The following is a 27,514-nucleotide window of genomic DNA, read 5'->3' as shown; positions in this document are numbered from 1 at the left end:
AAGGAGAAAGGAGCAGAGAGCCAAAGGGTTGGCAAAAGTAGGCCTGGATCTAGGTAGAAATATCCCAGGCTGCTGCCTGTGAAATCTTCTTGGGAAATGGGTAGCAGTGAAAGGTCCTCAAGACAGCCTGGTCCTGGAAGTGGTAGTTGAGCCTGACCTTAGAGCAAGTCAGACTTTGGAAAAGGCCCAGGTTCTAGGCTCTCCTGCCAGAAGTTCTCTGAAGGAATGCTTTGCTTTCAGATTGGATAGAGATCAGCAGATAGCATTTGTTCCTGGTGTTGAGCAAGGGCTTGTAGTAGGGCATTCTTCTGGGGAGCTGATAACGACTTGCTCATAATTTCTGATGACCCATTGGTTCAGTAGAATCATTCATATTTTTTCTTTCTTAAAAATTTTATTTATTTATTTTTGAATTTTACACTTTTCCCCCAAATCTTGCTTCCCTCCCCCCACCCTCCACAGAAGGCAGTTAGTCTTTACATTGTTTCCATGGTATACATTGAGCTAAATTGAATGTGTTGAGAGAGAAAAATCATATCCTTAAGAAAAAAATAAAATATGAGAGATAGCAAGATTATATAATAAGATAATGGGTTTTTTTTAAATTAAAGGTAATAGTCCTTGATCTTTGTTCAAATTCCACAGTTCTTTCTCTGGATACAGATGGTATTCTCCATCGCAGACAGCCCCAAATTGTGCCTGATTCTTGTACTGGTGGAATGAGCAAGTCCATTAAGGTTGATCATCAACCCCATGTAGTTGTTACAGTGTACAGTGTTCTTCTGGTTCTGCTCATCTTACTCAGCATCAGTTCATGAAAATTCCTCCAGGCTTCTCTGAATTCCCATCCCTTCTGGTTTCTAATTGAACAATAGTGTTCCATAATGTACAAATACCACAATTTGTTCAGCCATTCCCCAACTGACAGACATTTATTCAATTTCCAGTTCTTTGCTACCACAGATAGTGCTGCTATGAATATTTTTGTACAAGTAATGTTTTTACCCTTTTTCATGATCTCTTCAGGGTTTAGACCCAGTAGTAGTATTGCTGGATCAAAGGGGATGCACATTTTTATTGCCCTTTGGGCAAATTGCTTTCCAGATAGGTTGGATGAGTTCACAGCTCCACCAATAATGCATTAATGTCCCAGATTTCCCACATCCCTTCCAACATTGATCATTGTCCTTTATGGTCATATTGGCCAGTCTGAGAGGTGTGAGGTGGTACCTCAGAGATGCTTTAATTTGTATTTATCTAGTAAATAGGAATCATTTCCATTTCTATGCATTGTACTATACTCTTGTGAGTCATTCTAACTCTTGGTATGGGTTCTAGTTAGTCATACATCTTGAGCTTTTTTCTCTCTTTCTGAAATATAAAACTTCTTTGTGATAATGTTCTTTCTCCTCCATTTTATCAGGTTCAATTAAAAACAAACATTCTACAACTGTATTCAATTATAGAGAATTTTGAAATTTAGCTATGTTAAGAGAAAAAGTACTAAGGTTTTAAACTGTGTATCTCAAAATAGATTGCTGAATGAGTATTATGGAAATGTTTTACATGACTACACATGTATAACCTATATTGAATTACTTACCTTCTCAATGGGGGGGGAGGGAGCAAGGGAAATAATCTGGAACTCAATGTGTTAAAAATTATTTTTGCATGTAATGGGGGAAAAATAAAGTGTTAGACAAACAAAAATAGGTAGTTGATAACTGTTTGTTTTTATATCCTTATCATTTCTCGATGTATCTTCCATATCTCCTCTGCCACTGATAAACTTAATTTCTTTCTGGTGAGGGGGGTAGTAATGATGGCGGATGAACCAGTTCTCCTGTCCCATCTTAACCTTTGCCTATCCAAGAAGAGGAGTCAAAGGGCTCAGATCAAGGTCATCCTGATAGCCAAGCTAGTCATGGCTATGGAATGGGATGGACTCAGTTTGGCTGAACAGAACTGAACCAAAGTGTAGAGGTAATTGTCCACATGGAAGGATGATCACCTGTAGGATGAGGATCCAACTTCTAGCTCTTTAGAACTTTTTACTTGTGATTACTTGTGATTACTTTTCATGATCTAGTTGAAGAGAAGCCCCAAGCTAACATTGAAAACATCTTGACCACCATGCTTTTGTAATAGTCCTGTTTTGGATTAGCTACCTAAGGAGTACATATCTTCTTCCTGTGACATAGGGACTGGTGTGCTTCACCAGACTTAGGAACTTGGTGTATAGGAGGGGAGTGCTTTTCAGTGGTTTGACCAGGAAAGTGGCCATTGAAATGGAATTTTTCATGAAGGGAGCTTCCAGTAGGCAGTCTAAGTAGGTAAAAAACTGTAGTGTCTGGGCGGGTGATGTGTGTGCATAAAGAGGGAGATTTGGCTGCCTAGTGTTGGCATCCCAGCTAATTGCAGGATACCACTGGGCTTTAGGAAATAACCAGAAAGCTTCCCTGGCATCCTGAGCATTCTTCTGTTTCCTTTAGGACAATTGTCAAATTTCTTCCTCCTCTGATTCATATTAGTATACTCCCAAGATGGGATAAACCAGATAGTTCATCCTATGGCAGAGGAGCATGCTTGCTTGGCCAAAGCTCACAGGACTGGATTTTTCAATGGATTGCAGTTAGGGTTAGTAGTCTGCTTGGTAGAGGAAGCCTTGATGAGAGCAGGGGTAGACTGGTGGGTGCAGCTTTAGATTATTTCCATCTCTATTTGTATATAGGACCAGAGTGAGCCACTAGCCCTGTGCCAACATACCCAGTTGTGGGGGTGACTGTTTGAACTTCTTTGTGTCCATAAGAACCAGGCTATACTCCCACAGCAGCCCCAGCACTGAAAGGTACCCCCCTCCTCCAGGTACTATCTTGAATTGCTACTGTTGCCATCCCATGAAGTTGCATACCCCAGCCTGAAGGGAAAGTCATTCCTCCTCCTTTTTCTTGTATCACTTTCCCCATGCCTGGTGGAAGGGGATTATACCAAGGTCTTTGTAGTGGCTGCCCTGCTTCTAGCCTAGGGGGAAATAGTTCTAATATTCTAGCAGGGTTTATCCCCCCCCCCCACTGTACACACAGAATAGATGACTGCCTTCCATGATGAGATTTTGGAGGAACCAAGAAAGCCCCTACAGAATCTTAACTTATCCCACAGCCAGATTCATTCCTTTAGGATAAACATTTTAAGATACTTCAGGGAGGGGTGACATTATGTCATCATTGACTATAAATATCTTAGTTTGGATTAGGACTACGTGAGAATCCTGAGGAAGCAAGTATTTGGGAAGGTCTTGGGCAGGAGGGTCCCTGGTGCCTGTTGGTTGGGAGAAGTTACTATATTCATGGCAGACGGAGTCAAAGTGAAGATAAGAAGTCCTCAAGGACCTCATGTACTATTAGATGAGGGTTAATAAGTTTGGGTTAGATCTATCTTCTAGCTCTGATGGTTAATGTAATTCAGTAATGCAAGGGCATTAGTGGGAGTAGGAGGGATGGTGTTTATCTGAAAGGAATGACTCTGGTAAGGTCATGTTTATGGGGGCTCTCCTCATCCAAATCCCTTTGGGCCGTCATCCCTTCTCTCTCTTTGTACAGCAGGTTTTAGACTCTGTCTAAAATGGTATTGAAACGATTTACCCTGATCTAGAAACTTGGAGGCTGTTTCTATTTCCCCTTTCAGGTGGTTCTGGAGAATATAATATAAGAAGGAAAAAGTATTGGTGGACATCTAGAAGTGACAATGACATTGAAACAACATTTTGAAAGGGGCAGAGTGCTTAAAACCTTAGTATTTTTCTATGAGCTTTTCTACAATTTAAAAAACTGAGGCTTAGCACATGATAGATGCTTAAAAAATGATCACTGATGAATTAAGAATTCTCTCCTTTCTAAGTAGGCTTTTATCCTCTTAGGAAAGTTACATTTGCCTTTCCTTCCCCCACCCTTGGATTTCATCTAGTACTTGGTTTTGTATCTCTAATGTACTATTTTGTATTGTAATTAATTTTACTATCATTGTAACACTGTTGTTCTTCTCTTATACTTCCTATAGCTTTAAGGTGACTTTGGGTCCCCAAAGTTGTCAGTTCTGAGCTTAGCAACATACTTTGTCCTCTAAGGCCTCATGGAAGTGTTAAGACATTGTTATTTTGTTGATCACTGAGTGATTAATTTTTCCCCAAATACCTCATGAAGATAATTTGCTGAGGGTTAGTATTTGCATTGGTGATGAGAGTAGCAGGAAATATCATGAGAAAGATAGGCTGTGGCCAAATTATGGAAGACCTCGAATGTGAGGCTAAGGAGCTTATTGATAGGTCACTGGGAAGCCATTAAAAAGCTGGGAACATAGAAGTTGTTAGTGATGCAATGGGGCATCCCTCCCTTGACTCTGAGTTTCTCTGAGGTCAGGAACTGCCTTTCCCCTTTTCATACTAAAGGCCTGGTCTTTGCTTGGTACATAGTGTAGGTCTGATAAATGCTCCTCGGTTTGTTGGCTTGACATTCTAATTTTCAGTAAAGTACATCAACTGATGAATTTTCTCATAGATCAAAACCCAACTTCTATTTGAAGTTTCATCTGAAAGTGTAATGGGCCATCTTTGGCCGGATTAGTAGATAACAACACTGGCTACCATTTTCTATAACATTTTATATTCACATTTTATGTGAAGATCTTCACATATTGTATCTCACTTGAGTCTTCACAAATGTAACAAAACAAATCACCTTCTCTTCTGAAATCTTCTTTGCTTCAGAAATGGACTTCTGAGAAATGACAGTTCGCCAAAACAATTCATGCTTCCACGCATCCGTGACCAACATGGCAGTCAGGTAGCTTGGTGAGTAAAATTATTGCCTTGAAGTCAGAAAGACCTAAATTCAAATCCTCCTCCCGACTTTTAACTAAGTGTATCGCCCTGGGCAAGTCACTCAATACTAGAAAGTTTAGCTGTTTCAATTGATGCAAACTTTTAAAAAAATAATTTACTGCAATTTCCCATAATTTCTCCTATAAATATAAATAATTATAAGAAAATAGTATAATTTTACTTTGAAATAGAATTTTTTATCCTACTATCTCCATTCCCTTTTTGCTTTATGAATAAAAAATATACTATCAGATGATGTAGCTTAGTCTATTCAGTTTATCTAAATTTGAGTCATTTTCCTCATCTGAAAAATGGGAACAATAACAATATCTACCTCCCAAGGTTGTCGTGAAGCTCACATGAGATGATATATTTAAATTACTTCGTTTCAATGTTAGCAATTACTATTGTTAGTACTCTCATCTTTCAGTATTTGGGGATGCTTAGTCTTCAGTTTATTTGAGTCCAATTGGAATTTTTTGCTCTCTATAAAGTAGACTATGCATTGGGGAACTGGGAGTGAGATAAACTTGATAGACTGTTATGAATGATGATGATGGTAAAAAGGGATTGATTCAAAGGATACATGGACTACAATCTCTGTGATCTCTGGGTTTCTTCCTAATGCTGAGAATTTTGTAAGTTTTTTCAAGAGGCATCATAACATCATTTACTGGCATCAAACTCAAATAGAAACAAGACCCTACAGGCTCTGTTGACTTAAAGAACCAGAAATGAACATTAGCTATGTTGTATTGTATTTTTATTTTGTTAAACATTTTTATCTGGTTCAGATCTTCTGTTGATAGGAGCACCCACAGTACAATACCATCACTGTTCTTCACAGGAGTTCTTTTGACTCCTCTGAAATAGTACATGAAGACCTGTACTTGGAGTCAGGAAAATCTGGGTTCAGATTCCTAGCTCAGATAGTTTAGAAGCTGTGTGACCCTAGGCAAATCAACTCCTTTAGGTTTCAGTTTCCTCATTTGTATAAGGAGGAATTAAACTAGATGACCTCTAAGTAGCTGTGATCTTAGTGTTCTCTGGTTTTCTTAGTCTCTTATATATGCAAATACTAATCAAACCCTGTTCTGGGTAGAATATACAACTGTAGTTATTTTTGAATTTGATAGATTTGTAGTAATATCCCAGAAGCACACAATGGGAAAAAAATCATCAAAGCAAGTATCTCTGTTTTGTAGGTGAATGCAGTTCAATTAATATTTGTTAAGCACTAAATATATGCAAAACACTGCCCATATAGCTTCTGGCTTCTCATTGGAGGTTGAGACCTTTGCCTTGGTCACTGTTAACTTCACTGCCTCATTGATTCTTCAGTTTCCTCTGTAGGTGCTCCTACCACCAGAAGATCACCATGAGTTGTTTAATGTGGCTGAAAAATGTCCCATTTTGAGATTATCTCCAGAACAGGCCTCTTGGTACTTAGTAGTCTGGTCCTCTGACAAGATAGAAGCTATTGTTGTATCTTTCCAATGGCTACTGTACTTTGGTCACTAAGTGTTCTTAATCCACCTCTTCAGTCCTGTGAAGGAAAGTTAGGGTAAAATTTATGAGTGGCTTATAAGTAATAAATGACCCTTTCAGGGAAAAGTTCAGGTTTCATTTTGCCTTAGGAGAAAATCTTCCCCGGTGATCTATCTCACTGGGAATTCAGCTGTTCAAGTCTCAGTTTTGCACTAGGTAACTTCACTTCTTTAATCTTATCACTTCTCTGCTCCCAACCCTTTCAATGTCTACCAAGTAAGCTCCTTAGCTTGACATTCAAAGCCTTCCATAATTTGTCCCTAACTTATCTTTTCTGCTTTATCTCCTGCCATTCTCACACAATGAAGATCACAAGGTCCCCCTGTCCCTCCATGCCTCTGTAAATGATTTTCTTGATATATTGTGAGTAAAGAATCTACCCAGTGGGCAACAAGGTAATAAATGTTTTGACTCTTAGGTTGGTCCACTGAGGACAGAGCTTTTGCTAAACTCAGAAGTGACACCTTTGAGCATCTCCAGTCTCGAGTTGGATGTCAACTGAGAATATCAGTGCTACTGTAATATTAGAATGCAAAATTACATATTAAAAATTTATTAGAGAATTACAAAACTATGTGCTAGGTGAGTCCAAAGGTTGGGACAGGGAGTGTGAATGGAGTGGAAATAAAGCTAATATTATAAACTTCCTCAGTGGACATTAGTTTCAGAAAAAGCCATTAAGTCTCACTCCCACTTTGAATTCTCAAGAAAATGAATGATTTTCCAATTTGGTTGATTACATGTGGTCTTGTTCCCCTTCAGATTTAACTGCTTAGGGTGGTCTTTTGTGTTTTAACCGTATGGCACTACTTTGTTCTCTGATACTTGGATGGAACTGTGGTCTCCTGAGTGTGGAGAATTCACCCATTGAGGCAGATCACTGCCATTTCATACCTTTTCATCCTCTGACTCTGTGTATTTTCATAATTCTTTCATAGAGGGCCCATCCCATTGTACTGAAGATCTTTCTTCTTCCTTTTAGGACCTCAAGGGTATCATCCTTCCATACTTTGTTGCTCATTCTTTCTGAGACTGGCTACATCGCTTTCTAGATTATGTCTTTTTTAGGGGTTTTTTTGCAAGACAGTGGGGGTTAAGTGGCTTGCCTAAGGCCACATAGCTAGGTAATTATTAAGTGTCTGAGGCTGGATTTGAACTCAGGTCCTCCTGACTGCAGGGCCGGTGCTTTATCCACTGTGCCACCTAGCCACCCCCTTCTAGATTATGTCTTTATGCCACTTCCTATGTGTAAGTGATCCCTGCAATATGCTGTAGCTCATGAACACTCACCTTATGTCTTTCCATTACTCTTTGGATTACTTGTATTTTCATTCTTCTGAGATGGTTATTCCATGATTTGTGGCCACACTGGGTCACTGAAGGAATACTTTGTGTTAAAGAGATGGACTCTCTCATCAGAGAGCAATTTGCAATTACTGAAGACTCCAAAAACCAATTTCTCAGTTGCAGTCTTTGCTCTCTCACTCAGTTTGGGGCCCAATTCATTGTCTGCCCACAGGCCATGTTTCCAAGATGGAGCTAGTTTTATGCATGTTCTCCTTGGTGAGCTACTTAGATTTTCCCTAATGACATTATCATCTCATTTGCTCTTCAATGAAAATGATATAAAGGGGTAAATTCCATCTTTGGAAAACCTGTTTTACTTTTTATGGCTTACATAGGCATAAAGTACTCATAATCATAGTTGGGTTAAGGTTCTATTCAGTGTGCTGCAATGGATAGTGTACTAGATGCGAGATCAGGAAGGACTAAATTTGAAATCCTCCCTGTGTCACTACCTAACTTTGGGACTAAGAACATCACTTAGTCTCCTCTCCTGTAAAATGAGGTATTAACACCATAGGGTTGCTTTTATAATCAAGTGAAATAGTGTTTATAGAATGCTTTGCAAACTTCACAGTGCTGACATTTATTCAGTGCTTTAAGGTTTGCAAAATGTTTTACATTTCTTAACTTACTTGATCAGCACAACAACCCTGTGAGGTAGGAACTTCTATTATCTCCATTTTATAGGTGAAGAAATTGAGGCACAGAGAGGTTAGTGTCTGAGACAGTTTTGCTTTAGGTCTTATGGACTGCATGGTCTGTGGTGTATTCACTTCATCAGTTGTTATTGTTATTGTTATTTAGATATAGTGGACATTGGGATTTGAAAAAATATGAGATTAATATTGCTATAGTTCATTTGATACCCACTTTTTTACGTGCAAAATCACACTTAACATTTCTCTATTAGTCATGCTATGAAAGAAGAACAAGAACAAAAGTGGGAAAAAAGATGAGAAAGAAAAAGAATAAAAGAAGTTTTAAAAAGTAAGTTTAAAGCCTACTTTGGTCAGCATTCAGACACCATAGATTTTTCTCTGGATGTGAAGGGCATCTTCCTTACCAGGTTTCTCAGGATTGTCTTTGGTCACTGAACTACCGAGAGGAGTTGCACTCATCATATTTGATCATCTCACAATGTTGCTGTTAGCGTGTGTAATATTTTCCTGGTTCTACACAATTCACTCAGCATCAGTTCATGAAAGCCTTTCCATGTTTTTCTGAAATCAAGCTGCTCATAATTCCTTTTTTTTTTCGGTTTTTGCAAGGCAAATGGGGTTAAGTGGCCACACAGCTAGGTAATTATTAAGTGTCTGAGACCGGATTTGAACCCAGGTACTCCTGACTCTAAGGCTGGTGCTTTATCCACTACGCCACCTAGCCGCCCCTGCTCATAATTTCTTAAAGAACAATAATACTCCATAACATTCATATACTATAGTTTGTTTAGCCATCCTCCAATTGATGGACACCCTCCTCAAATTTCCACTTCGTTTTGGTAAACACTTTTGAGAAGTTAAAATACATTCTGGAATCTCCCTTCCACTTCCCCTCTTTTTGATTCTGTGATTTTCCTCCTTTTCTCATGGATTTTTTCCTTCCCCCAACAAATCCTTTCCTTTTCTTCCACTTCCTACCCCCTATCTGCTCAAAGTCCCAGACTGGGGAGAAGTAGGAGTGACAGTTGATGAAGACAGGAGGAACAATCAAGTTGCTTTTTTTCTCCATTCAAAGCACTAGTTGATAGAAAGCCAACACAGAGGATTGAATTATAAACTATTCAAGCAATCATTTACATTTTTTTTTGTTAATCCAACTTAATGGTTCCCACTAGCCCCTGCCAGGTCCCCATTGATTTGGTCATTTGGACTGGAAAAAAGACTTACTAAAGAAACAAGTGATCAATACATCAGTTTTGATTCTGATTGAATATAGCCAAAATATCAGAAAATCTTGGGAGACAGAACCCATTTTAACAATTCAACAACAAATGTTTATTTTGTACCTACTTTGTGCAAGATGCGTGTATCACAGATCTGGTTCTCAAGGTACTTAAAGTCTAATGGAATGAAAGACCTGTTAACACATAATTCTATTACAAGGGAGGAGAGGGTAAGAAAAATGCTATGGAAAGTTTGAAGAGGGAGAGGTCACTAAGGGAAGGCTAGAATCAGGAAGGAAATGTTGGTGTCTGAATTAGGTCTTGAAGCAAGAGGTGGGTTTCTAATAGATTTTGGCATGGGGGGGAAGCATATTCCAGGGATGGGGGATAGCATGAGCAAAGGTATAGAGAGTAGGAGAATGAGATGAGCTTAAATGTGGCTAGAATGTAGAGTTTGTAAAGGGAAGTAATAAGCAGTCAACTTGGAAATATAGGTTGGAGCTGAATTGTGGGTACACTTGAATTCTAGTCACAAGTTTAAATTTTATTCCATAAGCAATGGAGAATCCTGGAAAGTGTTCAATGATATCATAACCATACATTAAGAGTTGCTCAGCATCATTAATGATGGATTGAAAGAGGAGAGACTGGAAGTAGGTAGGACAATTAAGACTGAAGCAGGTCAAGTAAGAGGCAATATTTTGTGTTTCTTCCTATCTTACTTAGTGCCTCATCTATCCTGCACAATAATGATTGTTGAGTAAGCCTTATTATTGCGGGTGATGGTGAATGCTCCTGTTCACAGAATCCTTTTTAAAGAATTTGACAGGCTCTGGCAATGGCCCAACATTTTAGATATACATTTTAAAAAAAGCTTGCATTTTTGAAAAAAAAACTTTCTTTGTAAGAATTCTAAGGATATCTCATTTTTTTTTCTACACAAATTCCCTGTGAGGCAGGTAGAGTGAGGAGTATTTTATGCAATATTACATCAGTGGATTAAGGGTACAGAAAAGTTAAGTAATTTGTCCAAGGTTGAACAGGAAGTTGGTGGCAGTTGGCTGAGGTTATTCATTTCAGGAGTCTTCCTTTGACCAAGGTTAGATCTATACATGGAAAGTGAAGAAAATATATAGTTAGTTGATAAATTTGGACAGCGTTCATCACCAGTCTACATAATCCATTACCTTAAATCTGGAATTTTTCCCCAAGTATCTGGATAATCTAGCAAAGTTATAGTTTGGAATCTAAAGAATCAGCATAAGCATACTATGCAGATCTGGGCTCTATGCAGGAATAGAAAAGACCTTGTGGTTTCGTTGGCATAGGGAGCAATCAGGTGGGGAAACTCCTTCCATTAATGTCATGTTAGGACCCTCTTTGCAACTTGAACCTTCTCTAAAAGGTTAAATGATTTGTCCAGGGTCACATGGCCAGTATGTCTTAGAGCTGGGACTTGATCTGAGGTCTTCCTGGCTCCGAAGCCAATTTTGTCCATTTTGCTGAAATGCCCCTCCCTAGGAATTATCTAATAATGTAATAACTGTTTTTCCATCTAAAACCAACATCATATTTTAATGCCAGATATTTTATGATATTAAGAAAGTAAATCTAAATATTATATGATTCTTGGGCACTTCAGTACACATTTTATTTTGAGATGAGTTTAGACAAATCTCCTAATTGTAAAAATTAAACAATCAGATATATCAAATACAGCTTTGATTTTAATTAGTTAAATCAATAAAATGCATTTTTTACAGTAATAATAGCAATCTAATAATTTTATTTGCTCTTTAGTCCACTGGAGAAAGGGAACCAAATGCTAATTAAGCATGGCTCTCATATTCATTTGGAGTGCAATATAGCATTTTAGGTAAGAATTATAGCATTGATTAGTCTATATTGATTTGTCTGAAATAGCCTATGGTATAACCTATTGTGGATTTTCCTCGGTTCTGATCTGAGAAAATTTTCTTTGGTCACTCACCTAATCACCTGTCTGCTTTTGCTCCCACTCAGAAAAGTGGAAATTTCTAAAGTTAATGCAAGTCTAGGGACTAAGTTGGAGGCAGATAGGTGACACAGGGGATAGAGTCCTGGACCTGAAGGCAGAAAGATTCGCCTTTGTGAGTTCAAATCTGGAGTCAGACACTTACTAGCTGTGTGACCCTGGGGAAGTTATTCGATCCTGTTTACTTCAGTTCTTCATCTGTCAAGTGAGCTAGAGAAGGAAATGGCCAACCACTCCAATATTTTTGTCAAGAAAATGCCAAATGGGATTGTGAAGAGACTGACATGACTGAAAAATGATTGGACAGCAACAGTTATTAAGTTGCTTTCCATATTAAACTATGTTTTAAATTATGTCAAATTAACAGATTCAGACAAGGAACTGCTTTGAAACAATATAGCATTTTATTGGGACAGAACTACAAGTAAAAATAGGATTTGATATCACAATTTCTCTTCCTTTCCCTCCCCAGAATAGTTTGGTATTCAAACTCCTCAAGAACTCACGACCCTGAAAGGGCACGCCTGGGTGCAATTTTTCTCTGCAACTGGTGGGACCTAGGACTGAAATCTTTACCAAAGAGCTAAATCTTTCTTCTTGATTCCCTGCTCTCTTTAATGTCCCTGCCTATGCCTGGTGTACAATCTATCTCTCCAAGAAGTTTTTACTTTGGTTTCCCTGTAACACCACTCTCAGTACTATGTAATCATAATCTTAGTAGAATCCTTTGTTACTCATCTATCTTTCCAGAAATCTCCCCTCACCAATCAATAGCACACAGCATCGTGGGAAATAGTTTCCTTGTTTTCTTCTAATGAGCATCTGTGTTCTGAGTCCAAGCATCCTGGGAAATGTAGTCATTTCTTGACTTGGCCAGGCCTATAATAATTGGTCTATATTGATTTACTTTATATTGTACTTTTTTGTTATCTTAACATGGACTTATGAAACTTAAAATCACTGGATAGCTTTATTTTTTAAAAAACTTGCTACTTCTTTAAGTTATTTTCTTTTCCTCCCTTAACCTCTCCCCCAACCCCCACCCCCATAGTAACACAAAGATTGTTGTACAGGGGCTCTATTAATCCTATATTTCCTAGATGGTATCTGAGGCACAGTGGGTTTCCACAGAAATTAATTTGTCTTGACAACAGGCCTAAAAATTGGAGTCGAGGGATCACTTGGCAAATTCGCTTTAAACTGAGCACAATAATAAATAGAAAGCTGATAACGGCAGTTCTAAAGGACCACACAGAGGAAGAACCAAGAATAGACTTACTATGAATGTATTTGTGACAATTTCTGTTAACTAGTATTTAAAAGCTTTCTATTTTATTTTCTGCATTTTCATATTATAAAATTCAGGAGATTAAAATGCAGTTTTCATTGAAAGTTTTTAATAATAACTTTTGAAATTTCCTATTTTTAGCATATCTAAGATTCTAAGTAAACCTTATTATTTTATATTTGAATTAAATGTTTGCATCATCTGGAATAAATATTCATGTTTTATTGGTAATATTTATTGACCATAATTAAATTTATATGTGTATATATATATATATATATATATATATATATATATCTTGCTCTCCTTAACATCTTGAGGCAATAATTGACATATAATAGATTTCATTTATATAATTCTTTACCCTTGCAAAGTGCTTCCCATAAGTTGTTTGGCTCGATACTCCCAATAACCTTGTTAGAGAGGCAGTACAAGTATTATTTGATATGCATTTTATAAATGAGGGAACTAAGGTTCATAGAGAGTAAGTGAGTCACCCAGATAAATGTTGCTTGTAAGTGGTGTAAATTGGGACTTGAGCTCAGCTCTTATGTTCACTCACATGTTATTTTCTCCATTTCAGTTGTATGAATAATTATTCTCAAAGTCAGTATTGTAACATAAAAACATCACAGTTCTGAGGGTACAGAGGGATAGATTTTGAAAAGTATCTGAAAGAGGGAAAGATTCCAAAAGTGAGGAAGGAATCTTAGACCTTATTTAGTATTAAAAAAAGGCAACCGGGAAAATACCACTAACCATGAAGCTTTAGTCTTTCATCTATATGAGAATCATCATATGCTTACTAAAGGCATATTTTACAAAGATATGAGAAAGAAACAGGTAGACCTTTGCAAATGATATTGAATAGTACACCATTGTTTTGTTCTCCTATAATTGACTGAAAGATACAGGGAATATAAAATTCTATACATTTTGTTTGTTAATTGTAAAAAAATTTTTAGTATAGCCAAATATTTCCTTAAATCTTAGACATTATTTATTGTCAAAAAAAGGCAACAGGGAAAATACTACTAACCATGGAACTTTATTCTTCAATTTATATGAGAATCATTGTATACTTATTAATGGCATCTTTTACATCGATATGAGAAACAGGTCTTTGCAAATGATATTCAATAGTACACCATCATTTTCTTCTCTGATAATTGACTGAAAGTTACAGGGAATACAAATCTCTTCTACACATTTTGTTTTATTTTAAAATTAAGTTTATTTGTATAGCCAAACATTTCCTTAAAGGTTGTCCTTCAATAGAATGTCTCCCATGCACAAGTCAGAATCATATAAGATCCCTTTAAAGATAAAGCAGGAATGATTTTGTACAACAATCACTTAATTACTAATGCAATATGAAAGATCAAACAGGGAGAAACATGCTCATCAAATGTATTTGACCTCATCATATAGCATGTTCAACATCAAGGCCAAAGTGAAGAGGAATTGCTTTAGATTCAACTTTTCGGCCTCTTTTATGTCATGTACCCCTTTGGTAGTCTGATAACACCTATATACTGCTTCCCAGAATAATGCTTTAAAAATATATCTGAAGGAAATTCAAAATTTCAGTTAGATGTTAATGAAAATAAAAATGAATTTTTTCCTATCTAAGTTCAAGTCCCCTGCAATCTATTCATGGACCTCCTGGGAGTGTTGGCTTGTCAGATTAGGAACTACTGCTTTAGATGGTGAGGTTTTCTAGATGCTGCTGTTTGACAATGACTCTGTGCTGATAGCATCAAATTCCAGAATGTTGCAAGGCCTCCTAGATGACATCCATATTACTTGCCAGAATTTAGCCTAACTATTCACATAAGACAAAGCAAGTGGATGAAGAATGCCTTTTTGACGAAACTGTGATAAACATGTGAATAAATTTATCAAGGAATATGTATGTTGATATATACATATATATATATGTATGTATGTATAAACCATGCTTCATTTGTGTCCTTATAATGTCAAGAAAATGCTTTGAGAACTGCCAGCATGTTGAGTGGATTTTTAGAAAGACAGGAACACGTATCATCCAAGATAGGCAAACATAGATTGATTGCAATCGGCATTATTATAAAGAATATTCATATTAATGGAATCAAGATCCAGCAAAGTAGAGCATTACAAATGTTCTTAACAAGTTTTATATTTGCTTTTCTATAAAATAATTCATTAGAAAAAGGGCATAAAGAATGTTAAAACCACTTAAATGATTACATTGTTTTGCACTGTACCCATGAACTCATACTGGAATGTTAATAGATAGAATTACAGTCACAGAATTTCAGAGTTGGAAGAGACCTCAACATTTACTTAGTCCAACCCATAATTGCAGAAAACTTCCCCACTATGAGACTAAAAAAACAGTGATCAAACTTCTACTGAGTCTTCTTCTATTTTCCCTTTATACTATCTCACTTGATTACCTCATTAGTTTTCTTGGATTTAATTATGATCTCTTTGCAGATTTTTCCCATATCTACATAACCAATACTAGGCCCTCTCCTAAACTATAATTTGTATCAACAACTTGCCCATTGGACATTTCAGATTGGATGTCTAATAGGCATCAAAAACTAAAAATGTATAAAACCAGAACTTATTGCCTCCTCTCCAAAAAATGTTTCCCCCCTCTTCTAAACTTTCCTATTTCTGTTGAAGGCAATAGCATGGTTCTAGTCACCCAGGTTCATAGCTTTAGTGTCCTGCTTGATTGACATTACAGTTTTCTTACCTTATGTAAACTCAGTTGCCAAATCTTGTTTCTACAATAACAATATCTACTTTTAAAATTCTTAATTATTTTTTATTTCTCTCATTAAACATTTTCTAATTACATGTATATTTTTTAAACAATAATTTAAAAAAAAATTTGAGTTCCACATCCTCTTCTTCCATCCTGTTCTTCCTCCTTCCTTCAAATGACAAGCAATTTGATATCAGCTATACTTATGAAGTAATGCAAAGCGTTTCTATTTTAGTCATGCTACTAAAGAAAACATAAAAAATAAAATAATAAAAATAAAGTGAGTAGAAATTAAGTATGCTTCAATTTGTATTCAGAGTACATCAATTCTCTCTCTAGAGGGGGATGACATTTTTTGTCATGGGTGCTTTAAAATTGTCTTGGGTCATTTATTGATCTTTCCTTCACAGTTAATCATCCTTAAAATATTGTTCTTAATATGTTCAATGTTTTTCTGATTCTGCTAATTTTATTTAGCATTAGTTCATATAAATCTTAGCAAGTTTTTTTCTGAAACTATCCTGCTCATCATTTCTTATAGAACAATAGGATGCCATCATGTGCCATGACTTGTTCATTTACTCCCCAGTTGTTGGGCAACCTATTGATTTCTAATTCTGTGCCACCACAAAAAATTGCTAAAAATATTTTTGTACAAATAGCTCCTTTTCCCTTTTCTTTGATCTCTTTGAATACAGAACTTGTGGTGCTATTACTGAGTCATACAGTTTTATAGTCCTTTGAGTTCCAAATTGTTTTCCAGATTGGGATCAGTTCTCAACTCCACTAACAGTATATTGCTGATCCATTTTCCCATATCTCCTACAATGTTTGTCATTTTCCTTTTCTTTCATGTTAGCCAATCTGATAGGAATGAGCTGGTATTTTAGGATTGTTTTAATTTGTATTTTACTAATAAATAGTGATTTATAGCATTTAATGTGATTATTGATAGCTTTGATTTCTTCTTCTGAAAATTGCATATTCATATTCTTTTACTATCTATCAACTAGGTATCTCTTATTCTTATAAATTTGATTCATTTCCCTATGTATTTAAAAATGAGAACCTTGCTATAAATATTTTCCTCCACCTTTCTCTTTTCCTTTTAATTTTGACTGCATTAGTTTTATTTGTGCAAAGATTTTTAAATTTCATGTAATCAGTTATCCATTCTATATCCCATGATTCTCTGTATGTCTTGTTTGATCATAAACCCTTCCCTTTTCTATAGATCTGATAGGTATGTTTTTCCATCCTCTTCTAACTTATTTATGATATTACCCTTTATGTATAAATAATTTATTTATATCTTAGCTCAGTTATATGTGACTCTACATGACTCTGTACATATTGTCCATGGGTTTTTTGTTTGCTTTTTTTTGACAAAGATACAGGAGTGGTTTGCCATTTCCATCTCCAGTGGATTAAGGCAACTAGAAGTTAAGTGACATTCCCATGATCACAGAGCTTGTAAATGTCTGAGACCAGCTTTGACCTCAGGTCTTCTTGACTCTGAGTTCTCTATCCACTGAGCCATCTAAATGCCTGCTGGTCTGTGCTGACATTTTGCCAAACTGCTTTTCAGTTTTCACAGCAATTTTTGCCAAATCTTGAGTTTATACTTAAAAGTTCAAAAGTTTGGATCTTTGGGTTTATCAAATATTCAGTTATTATGGCCATTTACTGCTGGGCATTATGTAACTAATCTATCAATTCCACTGATCCACCATTCTATTTCTTAGCCAGTACCAGATTGTTTTGTAGATTAAGTCTTTGTAAGCTACTTTGAAATATAGAACTGCTAGATCACCTTTCTTCACATTTATTTAATTGATTCCCTTGATATTTTTGGCCTTTTGTTCTTCCAAATGAATTTTGTTTTTTTTTTTCTGTCTTTATGGCACTGAATAAGTAAATTAATTTAGGTAGAATTGTCATTTTATTATATTGATTCATCCTACCCATGAGCAATTGATATTTTCTAATAGTTTATATCTTTATTTCTGTGAAAAGAATTTTGTAATTGTATTCATATAGTTCCTGGGTTTGTCTTGGCAGTCAGACTCCCAAGGGTTTTGCATTGTCTGTCATTATTTTAAATGGAATTTTTCTTTCTATCTCTTGCTTCTGGGTTTTTTTTTGGTAGTATATAGAAGTGCTGATGATTTGTATGGGTTTATTTTTCATCTTGTAACTGTTTTGGAATTTTTGATTGTTTTAACTTGATTTTTAGTTGATTCTTTAGGGTTCTCTAATCATACCTTTATGTCATCTTCAATGAGAGAGTTTTGTTTCCTCATTGCCAAAATTTTATTCCTTCAATTTTTTTCTTGTCTTATTGTCATAGCTAGAATTTCTAGTACAACATTGAATAAAATTGGTGATAATGGGCATACTATTCACTCCTAATCTTATGGGGAAGTCTTCAAGTTTATCCCTCTTTACAGATAATGCTTACTCTTGGTTTTAGATAGACTCTACTTATCGTTTTGAGAAAGGTTCCGCTGATTGCTATGCTTCCTAGTGTGTTTTTTTTTTTAACAAGAATGGATGCTGTATTTTGTCAAAGGTTTTTTCTGCATCTATTGGTGTATGATTTCTGTTATTATATGAGCAACTATATGAATAATGGTTCTGATATTAAACCAGACCTGTATTTCTGCCAAATTCCACCTGGCCATTGTGTGTGACATTTGTGATATATTGTTCTAATCTATTTGCTAGTAGTTTATTTAAGAATTTCCCATTGATATTCATCAATGAAATTTGTCTGTAATTTTCTTTATCTGTTTTTGCTTTCCCTGGTTTAGGTATCAAAACAATATTTATCTCATAAAAGAATTTTGGTAAGATTTCTTCTTTAACTATATTTCAAATAGTTTATTTAGAATTGGGATTAATTGGTCCTTAAATGTTTCATATAATTAGCTTCTAAATACATCTCGTCCTTGGAATTTTTTCTTCGGCAGCTCATTGATAGCTTTATTCAATTTCTTTTTCTAAGATAGAATATTTAGGCATTCTATTTCTTCTTATATTAATCTGAGCAGTTTATATTTTTGTAAATATTCATATATTTCACTAAAATTATCAGTGTTACTGATATATAGTTGTGCAAAATAACTCCTGATAATTGTTTTGATTTCTGCTCCATTGGTGGTGAATTCACTCTTTTTCTTTTTGATACTGGTAATTTGGTTTTCTTTTTTCTGATATTTAATCAAATTAACCAATGGCTTATCTATTTACTATTTTTCATAAGACTAGCTTCTAACTTTATTTGTTAGTTCAATGGTTTCTTACTTTCAGTTTTAGTAATCTTTCTTTGGATTTTCATTTTTTCATGTCTAATTGGGTATTTTTAATGTTCTTTTGCTGGTTTTGCTTTTTTTAGTTGCATGCTCAATTCACTGATCAATTCTTTCTCTCTTTTATTGATGTATGCATTTAAAGATATGAATTTTCTCCTAAGTACTGCTTTGGCTGCATCCCACCAAGTTTGGAATGTTTTCTAATTATTGTCATTCTATTGGATGAAATTATTGATTGTTTCTATAATTGTTCTTAGATACATTCATTCTTTAGGATTAGATTATTTAGTTTCAAATGAATTTTTAATTTATTCTCCCACAGCTCTTTCTTCAATGTAATCTTTATTGTCTTGTTATCAGAAAAGGGTAGTTTAACATTTCTGCTTTTCTGTATTTGCTTGTAAAGTTTTTATTCCCTAATACATTTTTTGGGGGGGTGAAGGTGCCATGTACTGCTAAGAAAAATGTTGGGCTCTTTTCCCATTCAATTTCTCTTTAGATGTCTATCATATCTAACTTTTCTAAGATTCTATTCAACTCCTTGTCTTTTATCTTAATCTACCTTATGCTTAGATATTTAGCTATGATAGGGGAAAGTTGAGGTCTCTCACTAGTATAGTATTACAGTATATTTCTGCCTGTAATTCATTTCTTTAAGAATTTATATACTATACATTTGGTACATATATATTTAGTATTGATATTACTTCATTGTCTATGGTTCCTTTTAGCAAGATCTAGTTTTCCTACTTATCCCTTTTAACTTGATCTACTTTTGTTTTTGTTTTGTCTGAGATAATGATTGCTACCTCTGCCTTTTTTAATTCAGCTGAGGCATAATAGATTCTGCTCCAGTCCCTTATTTTAACTCTCTGTGTTGCTTTCATAAACAACATTTCTTTGAATTGTGGTTTCTAATTCATTCTCCTGTCTACTTCTGTTTTATAGATTAATTTATTTTATTCTTATTCACAGTTATGATTACTAATTATATATTTACCTACATCCTGTTTTCTTTTGTTTATCTTTCTTTCTCTTTATTCTGACCATCTTTTCAAGTCTGTTTTGTTTAATTTTTTCCTCCACCATTCTGATTTTAAAAATGAGGTTCTGGATTTTTAAAGCTATTTAAGGAATTCTTGTTGTGTTTAGGTCTAATTCAAATTTTTCTTTGAGGCTTTCCTTGTAGCTCTTTTGACTTCATTATCTTTTGAGTTTGTGTTCTGATCTTCCCTGTCACCATAGTACCTAAAGGGTCAGGGTCTTTTTGTTGTTGTTGTTGTTGGCTCATTTTCTACCCTGTTTCTTTATTTGGAACTTTATGTTAATTTTGGGTTCTATTCTCAGTGTGTGTGTGTGTGTGTGTGTGTGTGTGTGTGTGTGTGTGTGTGTGTAGGGGGTGAGGATACTACCTCATGTTTCAGGTTTTTTCATACTGCTCTTTTCAAAGTTAGCTCTGGAGGGTTTTGAAGTTTTTGATGCTTCTAAGGTGGTGTGGTCATCTTCAACTTGGGAACTTTAACTTAGATTACAGTGGTAATGAGGTACATTTTTTTGTTTGTTTTATTTTGTTTTTGCAAGGCAATGGGGTTAAGTGACTTGCCCATGGTCATACAGGTAGGTAATTATTAAGTGTTTGAGGTCACATTTGAACTCAGGTCCTCCTGACTCCAGGGCTGGTACTCTATCCACTGTGCCACCTGCCCCCAATGAGATACATGTAGTAAAGAAGCACCCCCTGATTTCTGACCCTGGACTATCCCTTCTTCCTTTGAAGAGTCCTCATATCATTTTATTTGAAGTATAGCATTGCTGTATATGGTTGCTGTGTGATCTCTCCACTGATCAGCTGGACCAGCTTCTCCTAGAATCCCGTGTTTCAGTTGGATAGGTTGGTCCATCGCTATGATGTGTTAGTCTAGCTGCCTTCCTGCTGTTTTGACTCTTTACTGAACCTGCTGTCTACTGGGCTAGGTCATTCAAGATGCTGCCCTGCAATCTCATCAGACCTGACAGGGTTGACAAGGTACCATGCTTAGGCACATTCCTTTTTGGGTTGTTGTTCAGTCATCTCCCAAGTCCTGTGGCTCCTGCTTTCAGTGGAACCAATTCTGGTCATCAAAGAGGAGTTCAGATATGATGTTTGGATCTCTCAAGCCTGGACACATCTGCTACAGCCATATGTGAGATAGGACTGGTGCCTTTCCCTCAGCCAAGTCTTAGAGAAACAGGCCAAAGTAGTCTTGTCTCATCATGGCAACAAAGGAAAAAGATTGACAGAAGGGAAGGTCTCCCCTTTTTATGGGCACATACCATTCTGTCTCAGCAACCCCTGAGTCATCAGTTCTTCTGGCTCCATCTACTTAGTAGACTTTTCCTCATTATATAGTTCTCAACTCTGAATCACCATGACTAGAAACTAGCTGCCCCCCAAATTCTACAAGGTTGCTTGGATTGAAACCAGGTAGGAAATATCTTTGCATGTCCGGGACTTCTCTCCCTACTCCCCCACCCTCTCCAAAATAAACGAGCCAGTTTATACTTTGATATATGCTTGTTGTTTCTTTTGTTGGAATATAAATTTCTTGAGGTCAAGGTCTGTTTTTACCTTTGTGAGCTCCAGTACCTAGAATAATGTGTAGCATATTCAGTTGTTCTGTTGCTTATCAGTCATGTCTGACTCTTGGTGACCTTGTTTGGGGTCTTCTTGGCAGAAATATCACAGTGGTTTACCATTTCCTTCTCCAGCTCATTTTACAGAAGGAAACCAGGATGAAGTGACTTGTCCAGGGTCACACAGCTAGTAAGTATCTGAGGCTGAATTTGAATTTGGAAAGCTGAATCTTCCTGACTCCAGACTTGGCACCTTGGTGCTTAATGTTTATTGATTAATGATTATGTAAATCATTTTTCAAAAATGTTAAATAGCTCAGGGACAAGCATACCTGTTGCCAAGTTGATTTGATTGAAATGTTAACTGTATTTACATTTTGCATGTGTTACAACACCACTACTTCCTTTTATTTTGTTTTTCTTCTTTTAATGGCCAACCTCACAAAGGAGAAGGTAAGAGAAGCTGTCAAAACAGCTGGGGGTAGATGTGAAAGGGACTCAGGGAATAGTAGATGTTGTTCAAAGCCATGGAAAGGAGGACGAGCAGAAAAGCAGGCCATGACCCTGCCAGAGAAGAGGCAGCTGCCCTTCCCAATCTTTGTGGGGCAGAGACAAGGAAAGCTCAAGACAACAAAAAGGGGCTTTTTTTCAGTTCAGGGTTTGGGGGGAACTAAAGAGGAGGGTTAGAGATGAGATGTGACAGCTACAAATGAGAGAAAAAGGGGGGAGCTGTTCAAATCTCATTTTGTTTCTCTTTTCTCTGCCAAGAAAAATGAGCTTTGGATTAGAATAAATAGAACAAAAATGGCTAATTATGGATTTGATATAAAAGATATATGGGGAATGATAGCAAGGAAATACCTAGCAGGTCCAGATGAACCAAATCCCAGGATACTTAAAGAACAAACATAGTATTTATGATAATCATAATAACAGAAACAATAATAATTATATCATAATAGCTTGCATATCTATAGAGCAGGGTCATCCAACCTTTTAGCTCTTCTGGGCTGAATTGCCCAACAAAAGCTTTTCAAGGGTTGCGTATAGAATTTCATATTTTTTTGAATTTTAAGTAAAATTTTAATGAATGAAAATAAATTTAATTAATAGATCAATAAAAATTTAAATATAAAATTCTGTGTAATGCCCATGACAAATTTTTGTTGGACATGCATCCCAGAAAAACTGAAAAGTTGGACACCCCTGGTAGAGCAATTAGATTTGCAAATCGCTGTCCAAATATATCATTTTATAACAGCAACATTTTTAATAATATCTGCTATGTGCTGGGCTTATGTTAAGCATATTACAAATATCTCATTTAATCCTTTCAGCAGCTTTTGGAGGTAGGTGTTATCATAATCCTAATTTTACAATTGAGAAAACTGAGGCAAACAGGTTAAATGACTTGCTCAAGCTAGCACAATTAGTTCCTGTCTGAGGATGGATTTTAATTCAGGTCTTTCTGAGACCAAGTCCAGTACACTATTTCCCATGTTACCTAGCTGCTTAAATGTTGTGAGTCAACCATTGTAAGCGATCTCTGAAAGATTATAGAGAACAAAAGACATGGCATTATTTGAAATGCGGTAAATAAGTTGTTTTCATAAAAGAGAAAAGAAAGGAACCTCAATTATGACACAGTGAGTTTAAATTTAATTCTTGAATGTGTTATTAAAAGAATGGATAATGACAATCTAGAAAAGGAAGTGTCACAAAGAGTCAGCATGATGTCATTGAGAATACAGCATTACAGATCAACCTTATTTCCTTTTTTTGTTTTCTCTACTTTTACTAAATTATTACGAATACTGAAAAGGTAGTTTACCTATACTTTTAGCAAAACATTTGACTGTCTCTCATGTTCTTGCTGTGGCCAAAATGAAAATCTATGGGCCAGATGATGGTATAGTTGGGTGGATTTGGAACTGATTGAACAGCTGGACCCAAAGATTAGTCATTAATGAATCCATGTCAACTTAGAGAGAAATCTCTGGTGGAGTGCCTGAGGGATTTCTGCTTGGCCCTGTGCTATTTACTGTTTTTATTAATGACTTTGATAAAGGCATGAATGGCATGCTCATCACATTTGCAGATGACACAGTTGGAAGTCATAGCTAGCAACCCAGATGATAAAATCAGAATCTGAAAAGCTAGGTAGCACAGTATATAGAGTGGTAGGCTCAAAGTCAAGATAAGCTAGGTTCAAATCCAATCTCAGTCACTGAGTCAATTGTGTAACCTTGGGTTTGTCACTTAAGCTCATTTGCCTCAGTTTTCTTTTCTGTAAAATGGGGATAATAATAACAATGACCTGCTATCGTTGTGAAAATCAAATGAGCTAATATCGTATAGTGCTTAACACAGTGGCTGGCATATAAAAATATTCTTCAAATGTTGGTTGCTGTTGCTACTGTTGCTACTACTATCTTGACAGACTTTAAAATGGGGTTAAACCTATAAAATAGGTTAATAATAATATAATAAATTTAATCATGATCAATTAAAAACTTTGAAAGAAGAAAGAAAAAATCTTGGGTCCAAAAACAAACTTGCTAAGGACCAGCTGAGGGAAGCTTCTAGATTGTAGTTTATCTCCAAAACAAGAAGAGATTTGGGTGGACTAGAAACTCAGTTGGATTCTATGGTCAATCTGGGTCTATGTTTTTAGGATCCTAGTCTTTAGGAATAGGACTATGGAAATCTGGCTTTTTTCTGTCCTGATCAGAAGATAATTCTGCCATAGTTCTGAATTTTACATTTTATTTTATTTTATTTTATTATTTTTTAGTTTTTTAGTTTTTGCAAGGCAATGGGGTTAAGTGGCTTGCCCAGGGCCACACAGCTAGGTCATTATTAAGTATCTGAGGCTGGATTTGAACTCAGGTACTCCTGACTCCAGGGCCAGTGGTCTATCTACTGAGCCACCTAGCCGCCCCTGAATTTTACATTTTAACAAAAGACATTGGCAAGTTGGAAATCCATGGAGACAATCACAACCTCACCACCAAGTTGGTGAAGGGACTTGAGTTCTTCCATAGAAGGATTAGTCGGAAGAACTGGGACTATTTATTCTAGGAAGGAAAGACTTTAAGGGGGCCTGATAGCCTCCTTCTTTAGATCTTTAAGGAGTTTTCTTGAGGCAGAAGGACTAGATTTGTTCTACTTGTCCCAGAGCAGCAAGAGGAATGTAGAGTAGATAAAAGTTACAAAAGTCCCATTTCTCCTTGATGTTAGGAAAACCTTTCTATCAATTGGGATTATTCACAAGTGGAATGACTGCCTCTGGAAGTTCTGGGTTCCACTTTCCTGAAGGTCTTAAGTAGTTTCTTACCCCACTTGTCAGGTCATTCATTAACTTTTGTCCAACTATGGATTAGAGTAGCTGATCCTTGAGTTTCTTTCCATCCCAGAGATTCTCGGATTCTGTAAAAATATGCCCCAAGTTGTCATCTACAGAATAGGCAATGCTTAACTTGGCAATACATTTATGAAAATGTCAGTCTTGGTTATTAAAGAGCAGTTCCCTGTGTGGTAAAATATATCTTAATAACAGCCTACATAACACCAGGTGGTTTTTGGAATTTCTGATTTGAGTAGCAGAACAATAACTTAAATTGATATAATGCTTTATATTAATTATCTCATAGAAGCTTTACACCAATCCTGTGAGGTTAGAAGTACAAGTATTCTTATCCCAGTTTTATGTATGAGAAAATTGAGGGTTAGAAACAACCACTGGTGTGTTCATGGTCACATGACTGATGAGTAGCAGGGTCTAGAAAATGAACAAAGATCTTCTGACTCTTGAATCCATCATCTCCCCTCCCCCCCAATATACCACTACTTTATACAGAAACTTTACTTTTTAGCTTTGGAATAGATAATGAAGTTAATTATGGATGTCTCAGAAAATTCTGAGTTCTGAGTTTTGTAGAAAAGTGATCTCAAATACAAATAGAAAGGGGAAAGTAACTAAAATTTGTGTATACACACACACACACACACACACACACAAAACATATATTAGTTTTTTTTGCAAGGCAATGGGGTTAAGTGACTTACCCAAGGCCACACAGCTAAGTAATTATTTAGTTTCTGCGGCTGGATTTGAACTCAGGTACTCCTGACTCCAGGGCTGGTGCTCTAACCACTGTGCAACCTCGCCGCCCCTACACACATATATTATTACATTGTTATTTGAAATATATATATATATATATATATATATATATATATATATATATATACCTAAAATAATGGTGGAAGGTAATTTCAGAGGAAAGGTAATAACAGAGGGGTATAGAAGGACGTCACCATTTTGGCCATGGGAGACAAAAGAGCATCATAAGTTAGAAACATTAAAGAACCAATAGAACTGGAATATAGTGTGCCTGGATATAACGTAGGTAGGGGTCAAGTTTTGAAGGGTTTTAAATCCCAAATAAAAGAGTTTATATTTGACCCCTAGAGTATACTGACTGCTGGGAGATAACAGGATCAGATCCACGCTTTAGTCAAATCACCCAGCACCTGAGTGAAGGATAGTTTAGAGTGAGAAGAGACTTGAGGGATGGAAGCCACTTGTTCAGGAAAGAGGAAGTAAGGGCCTAAATAGATGGCACCTCTGTTAGCAGAGAGAACATATATATATGAGAGGTATCCTGAAAGAGACAACAGCTTTTGATCACTGGATGTGGAATTGCTAAGACTGAGGAACTGAGGAGGAAACTGAGCTTGTGATCCGAGGTGACATCATCTGAAGGATGATGACTTCCTCAAAAGAAAATTTGAGGAGAGAGAATGATATCTACTCTGATTTGGATGTACTGAGTTTCAGCTGCATAACTTGATATGTCCAAAAGGCAACTGAAGATGCAAAACTGTACCTCAGGAGAGGTTAAGACTGAATATAAAGATCTAGTAATCATCTACATAGTGATGATATTTGCATCCTTATTGTCTGATGAGATCACTAAGCAAGATAGTGTAGAAGGAAAAGAACGTCCAGGAACAAGCCTTTGGATCACCTGTTAATGAGAATGACCTGGATGAAGCAGCTCTCTTTCTCTATCCTTTCTCTCTTTCTCTCTCTCATACACACACACACACACACACACACACACACACACACACACACACACACACACTTAGAGAGGAAAGAATATGTAGGAGGAGATCTTGATTGATAGTGTCAAAATTTACAAAGAAGTTAAGAAGGTAAGGATTTAGAAAAGACCATTAGCTATAGCATATAAGATATTATTGGTAACTTTGGAGAGAATGATTTTTAGTTGAATGATGAGGATCAAAGTCAGGTTGTGGTGTTAATATAACTAATAAGTGAGTGAAAAGGAAATGAAGGTAGCTAAATTAGTCAAGAAGGAGAGGAGAGATATAGGATGGCAGCTGGTGGGGCTGGTCAGATAAATGGATTTTTTCCTAAGGATAAGGGAACACGTGGGTTTGTTTTTAAACAGCAAGGAAGGAGTCAGTAGCTAGGGAGAGATGAAAGATTAGAACCAATCAGGTAGGCAACAAACATTTAAGTGCTGGGAGAAATCTGTTGCAGAAGATGGGAGAAGGTGGGATTGAGTGTGTGTGTGTGTGTGTGTGTGTGTGTGTGTGTGTGTGTGTGTGTATGTATGTGTGTAGGAGTTGGTCTTGGTAGGGAGAAGACTAGGGCAGCAGAAGAGCAAGAGAGAGTGGGAAAAGATGAGTAAGGGATATGACATGAGGAAAGGAAAAGGGAGAATTTATAGGGAAATCAGTGAATACTTAGAATTGTTCATGAAATTATTGGATACGTTTTGAATGGAGACCCAACAAACTCCTCCAAAGTGTTCAGGCAATGGTAAAATACAG

Source organism: Macrotis lagotis, chromosome X (genome assembly GCF_037893015.1).
Source record: "Macrotis lagotis isolate mMagLag1 chromosome X, bilby.v1.9.chrom.fasta, whole genome shotgun sequence".
NCBI lineage: Eukaryota > Metazoa > Chordata > Mammalia > Peramelemorphia > Peramelidae > Macrotis > Macrotis lagotis.
This window is presented reverse-complemented; position numbering follows the sequence as displayed.